The sequence below is a fragment of the Arachis hypogaea genome, chromosome 4 (assembly GCF_003086295.3).
Source record: "Arachis hypogaea cultivar Tifrunner chromosome 4, arahy.Tifrunner.gnm2.J5K5, whole genome shotgun sequence".
Classification (NCBI taxonomy): Eukaryota; Viridiplantae; Streptophyta; class Magnoliopsida; order Fabales; family Fabaceae; genus Arachis; species Arachis hypogaea.
The window spans coordinates 33,491,017-33,501,055 of record NC_092039.1 but is presented as its reverse complement, the minus strand read 5'-3'; the positions used below and the strand labels follow the sequence as shown (position 1 = coordinate 33,501,055).

The following is a 10,039-nucleotide window of genomic DNA, read 5'->3' as shown; positions in this document are numbered from 1 at the left end:
TTCATCTTCAAGAATTTCGAAAAAAATAAATACCTAATCTAAGCAACAAGATGAACCGTCAGTTGTCCAAACTGAACATTCCCCGGCAACGGCGCCAAAAACTTGGTGCGCGAAATTGTGAACAATACTTTTCACAACTCTCATAATCCCTGGTCATGAACCCCAAAAACTTGGTATTCAATACCATGGCATTACACAACTTCGCACAACTAACCAGCAAGTGCACTGGGTCGTCCAAGTAATAAACCTTACGCGAGTAAGGGTCGATCCCACGGAGATTGTTAGTATGAAGCAAGCTATGGTCATCTTGTAAATCTTAGTCAGGCAAACTCAAATGGATATGGTGATGAACGCATAAAAACATAAAGATAAAGATAGAGATACTTATGTAATTCATTGGTAGGAACTTCAGATAAGCGCATGAAGATGCCTTCCCTTCCGTCTCTCTGCTTTCCTACTGTCTTCATCCAATCCTTCATACTCCTTTCCATGGCAAGCTTATGTAGGGTTTCACCGTTGTCAGTGGCTACCTCCCATCCTCTCAGTGAAAATGTTCCTATGCTCTGTCACAGCATGGCTAATCATCTGTCGGTTCTCGGTCAGGCCGGAATAGAATCCAGCGATTCTTTTGCGTCTGTCACTAACGCCCCGCCTGCTAGGAGTTTGAAGCACGTCACAGTCATTCAATCATTGAATCCTACTCAGAATACCACAGACAAGGTTAGACCTTCCGGATTCTCTTGAATGCTGCCATCAGTTCTAGCCTATACCACGAAGACTCTGATCTCACGGAATGGTTGGCTCGGTTGTCAGGCGATCAACCATGCATCGTGCAATCAGGAATCCAAGAGATATTCACCCAATCGAAGGTAGAACGGAGGTGGTTGTCAGTCACACGTTCATAAGTGAGAATGATGATGAGTGTCACGGATCATCACATTCATCAAGTTGAAGAACAAGTGATATCTTAGAACAAGAACAAGCGGAATTGAATGGAAGAACAATAGTAATTGCATTAATACTCGAGGTACAGCAGAGTTCCACACCTTAATCTATGGTGTGTAGAAACTCCACCGTTGAAAATACATAAGAACAAGGTCTAGGCATGGCCGAATGGCCAGCCTCCCAATGAGGGTTCAATCATAAAAACATGATCAAAAGCTCTTAAGATTGAAAGATACAAATACCATAGCAAAAGGTCCTACTTATAGAAAACTAGTAGCCTAAGGTTTACAGAAATGAGTAAATGACATAAAAATCCACTTCCGGGCCCACTTGGTGTGTGCTTGGGCTGAGCAATGAAGCATTTTCGTGTAGAGACTCTTCTTGGAGTTAAACGCCAGCTTTAGTGCCAGTTTGGGCGTTTAACTCCCATTTGGGTGCCAGTTCCGGCGTTTAACGCTGGAAATCTTGAAGGTGACTTTGAACGCCGGTTTGGGCCATCAAATCTTAGGCAAAGTATGGACTATCATATATTGCTGGAAAGCCCAGGATGTCTACTTTCCAACGCCGTTGAGAGCGCGCCAATTGGGCTTCTGTAGCTCCAGAAAATCCACTTCGAGTGCAGGGAGGTCAGAATCCAACAGCATCTGCAGTCCTTTTCAGTCTCTGAATCAGATTTTTGCTCAGGTCCCTCAATTTCAGCCAGAAAATACCTGAAATCACAGAAAAACACACAAACTCATAGTAAAGTCCAGAAAAGTGAATTTTAACTAAAAACTAATAAAAATATACTAAAAACTAACTAGATCATACTAAAAACAATGCCAAAAAGCGTACAAATTATCCGCTCATCAGTCCCCTTCTGTTTCTGGCCTTAGCATGTCTTGCATCCTTACATCCAGGTCATCCAAGAACACGCTGACCGCCTTCTTGGATTCCTTCCTTAGGGAGAGACTGGCGTTGTTGCATGCGACCGCCGCTTCCAAGTCTCCCCTAATGGAGCCAACAGTTTCGTTATCCGTCACGAACTTCATTGTTAGGAATTTGGTGCATATCACAGCTGAAAATTCGTTGATAGTTTTTCTTCCTAAAATGATGCTGTAAGCCATGGAGTCTCTGAGGACTACAAAGTCTGCCATAACCGACCTCCTAGCATCACCAGCTCCAAGGCAGATTTGGAGTGAGATCGTCCCGTCGGGCTTTATGTAGTTGTCACCTAGCCCCATGACACCGTGTTCGTTGGTTTTAAGGTCGGACTCCCTGAGTCCCATGGCGTCAAACACGTTCTTGAATAGGATGTTAGAGTCAGCTCCGGTATCGACGAGGATTCGCCTGACCAACCCGGTCCCAACCATTGCCGTGATCACCGTGGGGAGGGTTCTCAGGGAGGTCATGAAATCACTATTCTTCTGGGCCGAAGGATATCATGGGAGGTCCTCCGTTTGGGGTGGCGGGACCTCCCGTCAAAATAGAGAGGATCTGGGTATCCATCCTTGCTACTGACTTAGATTTGGGGGGGTATCACGTCCAACCATGATGTTAACCACAAAAGTTGGGGGGTTGTCAGTGGCCCATGTGGGTTCTTGTCTCGCCTTGATAGTCCGGCTTCGATCTTCTTCTAAGCGCTCCCTTTCTTATCTTCTTGCTCTCGGATACGTCGGGAGAACTCATTCAACTTTCCTTCCCAGATGGCCTGTTCTAAGGCATCTTTGTGGTCGAATCAGTCTTGGGTCTTGTGCCCGAAACCCTTGTGATAATCGCAGTAGAGGCTTTTGTTGCCTCGCGTTCTCTCTTTGAGTGGTCTAGGTCTAGATAGGATTCCCTAGTCCGTGATTTTCTGGTAGACTTCCATTATGGGCATCGTGAGTGGCGTGTAGTTTGTGAACCTTCCTACCCGTGGGGATTGCTTGGGTTGTTTCCCAAGGGTGCCGTTGGTGGACGAAATTGTGATCAATTCTCTTCAAGTTGTTTGTCTTTGTATGAAAGCTTTATTATGGCACTGGTTGAATTCACAACTCCGTTCAACTAACCAGCAAGTGTACTGGGTCGTCCAAGTAATAAACCTTACGTGAGTAAGGGTCGATCCCACAGAGATTGTTGGTATGAAGCAAGCTATGGCCACCTTGTAAATCTCAGTCAGGCAGATTAAAATGGTTTATGGGTTTCGAAAATAAAGATAATAAAATAGAATATAATAAAAGGGATAGAAGACTTATGCAGATTCATTGGTGAGAATTTCAGATAAGCGAATGGAGATGCTGTATGGCTCAAGGACGCCTGCCCTCCTACTGCTTCTACTCAATCCTTCTTACTCCTTTCCATGGCAAGCTTTGTATAGGGGTTCACCATCAACTGTGGCTACTTTCATCCTCTCGGGAAAATGATCCTATGCGGTTGTCAGTCGCACGGCTAATCGTCTGGAGGCATCACCCATGGCTGATGGCTACATCCCATCCTCGCAGTGAAAACTAATGCTCACGCACTCTGTCACAGTACGGCTAATCACCGGTTGGTTCCCGCTCCTACTGGAATAAAATCCATTGATTCTTTTGCGTCTGTCACTAACGCCCAGTAGGTTACAAGTTTGAAGCACGTCACAGTCATTCATTACCGGAATCCTACTCGGAATACCACAGACAAGGTTAGACTTTCCGGATTCCCAGGATCCTACTCGGAATACCACAGACAAGGTGAGACTTTCCGGATCCTCATAAATGCCGCCATCTATCTAGCTTATACCACGAAGATTCTGTTGGGGAATCTAAGAGATACACATTCAAGCTCTGTTGCATGTAGAACGGAAGTGGTTGTCAATCACGCGCGTTCATAAGTGAGAATGATAATGAGGGTTACTTATCATCACATTCATCATGTTCTTGGGTACGAATGAATATCTTGGAATAAGAATAAGAGAGATTTGAATAAAAGAAAATAGAACTTCATTAATACTTGAGGTACAGCAGAGCTCCACACCCTTAATCTATGGTGTGCAGAAACTCCACCGTTGAAAATACATAAGCAAAAGGTTCAGGCATGGCCGAATGGCCAGCCCTCTCCATGATCAAGTGACCGAATGATATTCAAGACTTAAAGTGGTCAAAAGATATCTAATACAATAGATAAATGTCCTATATATACTAGACTAGCTACTAGGGTTTACATGAGTAAGTAATTGATGCATAAATCCACTTCCGGGGCCCACTTGGTGTATGCTTGGGCTGAGCTTGATTAATTCACGAGTTGAGGCATTTCCTGGAGTTGAACTCTGAGTTATGACGTGTTTTGGGCGTTCAACTCCGGATCATGACGTTTTTCTGGCGTTTAACTCCAGACAGCAGCGTGTACTTGGCGTTCAACGCCAAGTTACGTCGTCATTCTTCGAATAAAGTATGAACTATTATATATTGCTGGAAAGCCCTGGATGTCTACTTTCCAACGCCGTTGAGAGAGCGCCAATTGGAGTTCTGTAGCTCCAGAAAATCCATTTCGAGTGCAGGGAGGTCAGATTCCAACAACATCAGCAGTCCTTTTGTCAGCCTTCTTTAGAGTTTTGCTCAAATCCCTCAATTTCAGTCAGAATTTACCTGAAATCACAGAAAAATACACAAACTCATAGTAAAGTCCAGAAATGTGAATTTATCATAAAAACTAGTGAAAACATCCCTAAAAGTAGCTTAAACTTACTAAAAACTATATAAAAACAATGCCAAAAAGCGTATAAATTATCCGCTCATCACAACACCAAACTTAAATTGTTGCTTGTCCCCAAGCAACTGAAAATCAAATAGGATAAAAAGAAGAGAATATACTATAAAGTCCAAAATATCAATGAATATTAATTTAATTACATGAGCGGGACTTGTAGCTTTTTGCTTCTGAACAGTTTTGGCATCTCACTTTCTCCTTTGTAGTTTAGAGTGATTGGCATTTCTAGGAATTTAGAATTTCAGATAGTGTTATTGACTCTCCTAGTTAAGCATGTTGATTCTTGAACACAGCTACTCATGAGTCTTGGCTGTGGCCCTAAGCACTTTGTCTTCCAGTATTACCACCGGATACACAAATGCCACAGACACATAACTGGGTGAACCTTTTCAGATTGTGACTCAGCTTTGCTAAAGTCCCCAGTTAGTGGTGTCCAGAGCTCTTAAGCACACTCTTTTTGGATCACGACTTTAACCACTTAGTCTCAACCTTTTCACTTGGACCTTCATGACACAAGCACATGGTTAGGGACAGCTTGATTTAGCCGCTTAGGCCTGGATTTAATTTCCTTGGGCCCTCCTATCCATTGATGCTCAAAGCCTTGGATCCTTTTTACCCTTGCCTTTTGGTTTTAAGGGCTATTGGCTTTTTCTGCTTGCTTTTTCTTTTTCTTTCTATTTTTTTCGCCATTTTTTTTTCGCAAGCTTTCTTTTTCACTGCTTTTTCTTGCTTCAAGAATCAATTCATGAATTTTTCAGTTCATCAATAACATTTCTCTTTGTTCATCATTCTTTCAAGAGCCAACAATTTTAACACTCATAAACAACAAGATAAAAAATATGCACTGTTCAAGCATTCATTCAGAAAACAAAAAGTATTGTCACCACATCAATATAATTAAATTAAATTCAATAATAATTTCGAAAATTATGTACTTCTTGTTCTTTTGAATTAAAACATTTTTCATTTAAGAGAGGTGAAAGACTAATGGATTTTATTCATAGCTTTAAGGCATGGTTACACACTAATGATCATGAAGTAGAGACACAAAACATAGATAAACATAATACTTAAAAATCGAAAACAGAAAGAAATAAAGAACAAGGAATGAATCCACCTCTAGTGGCGTCTTCTTCTTGAAGGACCAATGATGTTCTTCAACTCTTCTATGTCCCTTCCTTGCCTTTGTTGCTCCTCCCTCATTGCTCTTTGATCTTCTCTTATTTCTTGGAGAGTGAGGGCGTGTTCATGGTGTTCCACCCTTAATTGTTCCACATTATGGCTCAAATCTTCTAAGGAGGTGCTGAGTTGCTCCCAATAGGTGTTGGGAGGAAAGTGCATTCCTTGAGGCATTTGTTGATGATGAACTTCCTCATGTTCTTCTTGAGGGCCGTGAGGAACTTCTCTTGTTTGCTCCATCCTCTTCTTGGTGATGGGCTTGTCTTCTTCAATGGAGACATCTCCATCTATGATAACTCCAGCCGAGTAACATAGATGGCATATAAGGTGGGGGAAGGCTAGTCGTGCCATGTATGAAGGCTTGTCAGCTATTTTGTAGAGTTCATTGGAGATGACTTCATGAACTTCCACTTCCTCTCCAATCATGATGCTATGAATCATGATGGCCCGATCCACAGTAACTTCAGATCGGTTGCTTGTAGGGATGATGGATCTTTGGATGAACTCCAACCATCCTCTAGCTACAGGCTTGAGGTCCAGTCTTCTTAGTTGGACCGGTTTGCCTTTGGAGTCTATTCTTCATTGGGCGCCTTCCACACATATATCCCTTAGGACTTGGTCCAACCTTTGATTAAAGTTGACCCTTCTTGTGTAGGGGCGTTCATCACCTTGCATCATGGGTAAGTGAAACGCCAACCTCACATTTTCCGGACTGAAATCTAAGTATTTCCCCCGAACCATTGTGAGATAGTTCTTTGGATTCGGGTTCATACTTTGATCATGGTTCCTAGTGATCCATGCATTGGCATAGAACTCTTAAACCATCAATATTCCGACTTGTTGCATGGGGTTGGTTATGACTTCCCAACCTCTTCTTTGGATTTCATGTCGGATTTCCGGATACTCATTCTTTTTGAGCTTGAAAGGGACCTCGGGGATCACCTTCTTCTTTGCCACAACATCATAGAAGTGGTCTTGATGGCTTTTGGAAATGAATCTTTCCTTCTCCCATGACTCAGAGGTGGAAGCTTTTGCCTTCCCTTTTCCTTTTCTTGAGGAAATTCCGGTCTTAGATGCCATTGATGGTGATGAAAAACAAAAAGCTTAGGCTTTTTACCACACCAAACTTAAAATTTGCTCGTCCTCGAGCAAGAAAGAAAAGAAGAGTAGAAGAAGAAGAAGAGAATATGGGAGAGAGGGAGAGAAGTGGGTTCGGCTATGTGGGAGAAGAAAGGGATTGTGTTGTGTGAAAATGAAGAAGAAATGAGAGGTATTTATAGGGAGAGGGAGGGTGGGAGTTCGGCCAATTTGGGTGGGAATGGGTGGGAAATTGAATTTGAATGTTATGGAGGTAGGTGGGGTTTATGGGGAAGAGTGGGTTGATGTGAATGGTGAATGGGGTAATTGGGAAGAGGGAGTGAGGTGATTGATTGAAGAATATTGGGAATTGTGACATGGGGTATTCAAATCACAAAAATAGGATTAAGAGGTAAGGTGGGAATATGGTAGGTGGGGATCCTGTGGGGTCCACAGATCCTGAGGTGGGGATCCTGTGGGGTCCACAGATCCTGAGGTGAAAAGAAATACCATTCCTTCACCATATAGGCGTGTAAATTGCCTTGGTGCATCATCCTGGCGTTCAAACGCCCATTGGTGCATGATCTGGGCGTTAAACGCCCATGTAATGCATGTTTCTGGCGTTGAACGCCAGTTTCATGCTTGTTTCTGGCGTTCAGCGCCAGTTTGTCCTCTCTGTGCACCATCCTGGCGTTTAACGCCAGGTTGTTGCTTGTTTTGGGCGTTCAGCGCCAGAATGGTGCTCTGTTCTGGCGTTGAACGCCAGCCAGATGCATCTTACTGGCGTTGAACGCCAGTCTGCGCTGCCTCCAGGGTGAAAAATTTTTTTCTTCTGTTTTTGACTCTGTTTTTAATTTTTTTTATTTTTTCGTGACTCCTCATGATCATGTACCTAATTCAACACAAAAATAACAAAGAAACAAAATAAAATAAAATTAGATAAATAAAATTGGGTTGCCTCCCAACAAGCGCTTCTTTAATGTCAATAGCTTGACAGTGGCTCTCATGGAGCCACAAGGTGATCAGGTCAATTTTAGTGTGTAGTCCCAACACCAAACTTAGAGTTTGGATATGGGGTTTGAACACCAAACTTAGAGTTTGGTTGTGGCCTCACAACACCAAACTTAGAGTTTGACTGTGTGGGCTCTTCTTGACTCTGAATTGAGAGAAGCTCTTCATGCTTACTCTCCTCTGTCACAGAGGGATGGCCATGTGCCTTAAACACAAGGTAGTCCCCATTCAATTGAAGGACTAACTCACCTCTATTGACATCTATCACAGCTCCTGCTGTGGCTAGGAAAGGTCTTCCTAGGATGATGCATTCATCATCTTCCTTCCCAGTGTCTAGGATTATGAAATCAGCAGGGATGTAAAGGCCTTCAACCTTCACTAGCACGTCCTCTACTATTCCATAGGCTTGTCTTATGGACTTGTCTGCCAATTGTAATGAGAACAAGGCAGGTTGTACCTCAATGATTCCCAGCTTCTCCATTACAGAGAGTGGCATCAGATTTATCCCTGACCCAAGATCACATAGAGCTTTTTCAAAGCTCATGGTGCCTATGGTGCAAGGTATTAAGAACTTGCCAGGATCTTGTTTCTTTTGAGGTAGAGTTCTCTGAATCCAAGTATCCAGTTCACTAATGAGCAAGGGAGGTTCACTTTCCCAAGTCTCATTACCAAACAACTTGGCATTCATCTTCATGATAGCTCCTAAGTATTGAGCAACTTGCTCTCCAGTCACATCTTCATCCTCTTCAGAGGATGAATAGTCTTCAGAGCTCATGAATGGCAGAAGGAGGTTTAGTGGAATCTCTATGGTCTCTGTATGAGCCTCAGATTCCTCAGGATCCTTAATAGGAAACTCCTTCTTGCTTGAAGGACGTCCCAGGAGGTCTTCCTCTCTAGGATTTTCGTCCTCCTCCTCCTTCGTGCATTCGGCCACTTTGATTAAATCAATGGCCTTGCACTCTCCTTTTGGATTTTCTTCCGTATTGCTTGGGAGAGTACTGGGAGGAGTTTCAATAACTTTCTTACTCAGCTGGCCTACTTGTGCCTCCAAATTTCTAATGGATGATCTTGTTTCATTCATGAAACTAAAAGTGGCCTTTGACAGATCAGAGACTATATTTGCTAAACTAGAAGTATTTTGTTCAGAGTTCTCTGTCTGTTGCTGAGAAGATGACGGATATGGCTTACTATTGTTCAGCCTATTGCGTCCACCATTGTTAAAGCCTTGTTGAGGCTTTTGTTGATCCTTCCAGGAGAAATTTGGGTGATTCCTCCATGATGGGTTATAGGTGTTTCCATAAGGTTCACCCATGTAATTAACCTCTGCCATGGCAGGGTTCTCAGGATCATAAGCTTCTTCAGAAGCTACCTCTCTAGTACTATTGGATGCATGTTGCAATCCATTCAGATTTTGAGAGATCATGTTGACCTGTTGAGTCAACACTCTGTTCTGAGCCAATATGGCATTCAGAGCATCAATTTCAAGAACTCCTTTCTTCTGAGGTATCCCATTATTCACAGAATTCCTCTCAGAGGTATACATGAACTGGTTGTTTGCAACCATGTCAATGAGTTCTTGAGCCTCTTCAGGTGTTTTCTTCATGTGAATAGATCCACCTGCAGAATGGTCCAATGACATTTTCGAAAATTCAGAGAGACCATAATAGAATATATCTAATAGGGTTCATTCTGAAAACATGTCAGATGGACATCTTTTGGTCAACTGCTTGTATCTTTCCCAAGCTTCATAGAGGGATTCACCATCTTTTTGTTTGAAGGTTTGAACATCCACTCTCAGCTTGCTCAGCTTTTGAGGAGGAAAGAATTTATCCAAGAAGGCAGTGACCAGCTTATCCCAGGAGTCCAGGCTATCCTTAGGTTGTGAATCCAACCATATTCTAGCTCTGTCTCTTACAGCAAAAGGGAAAAGCATGAGTCTGTAGACTTCAGGATCAACTCCATTCGTCTTTACAGTCTCACAAATCTGCAAGAACTCAGTTAAAAACTGATAAGGATCTTCAGATGGAAGTCCATAAAACTTGCAGTTTTGTTGCATCAAGGCAACTAGCATTCTCCTTGCATTGTTATTATTATTATTTTCGGCTGCCATCTCCTTCTCTTGTTC

General features: G+C 42.7%; 1 non-coding gene across 1 annotated transcript; it reads left to right on the top strand.

Moving 5' to 3' along the window:
* Positions 1–9,611: 9,611 nt before the first annotated feature.
* Positions 9,612–9,715, top strand: LOC112799548 (small nucleolar RNA R71). The gene has a single exon (XR_003201122.1). It is a non-coding gene; the product is annotated as a small nucleolar RNA R71 (small nucleolar RNA).
* Positions 9,716–10,039: the final 324 nt, after the last annotated feature.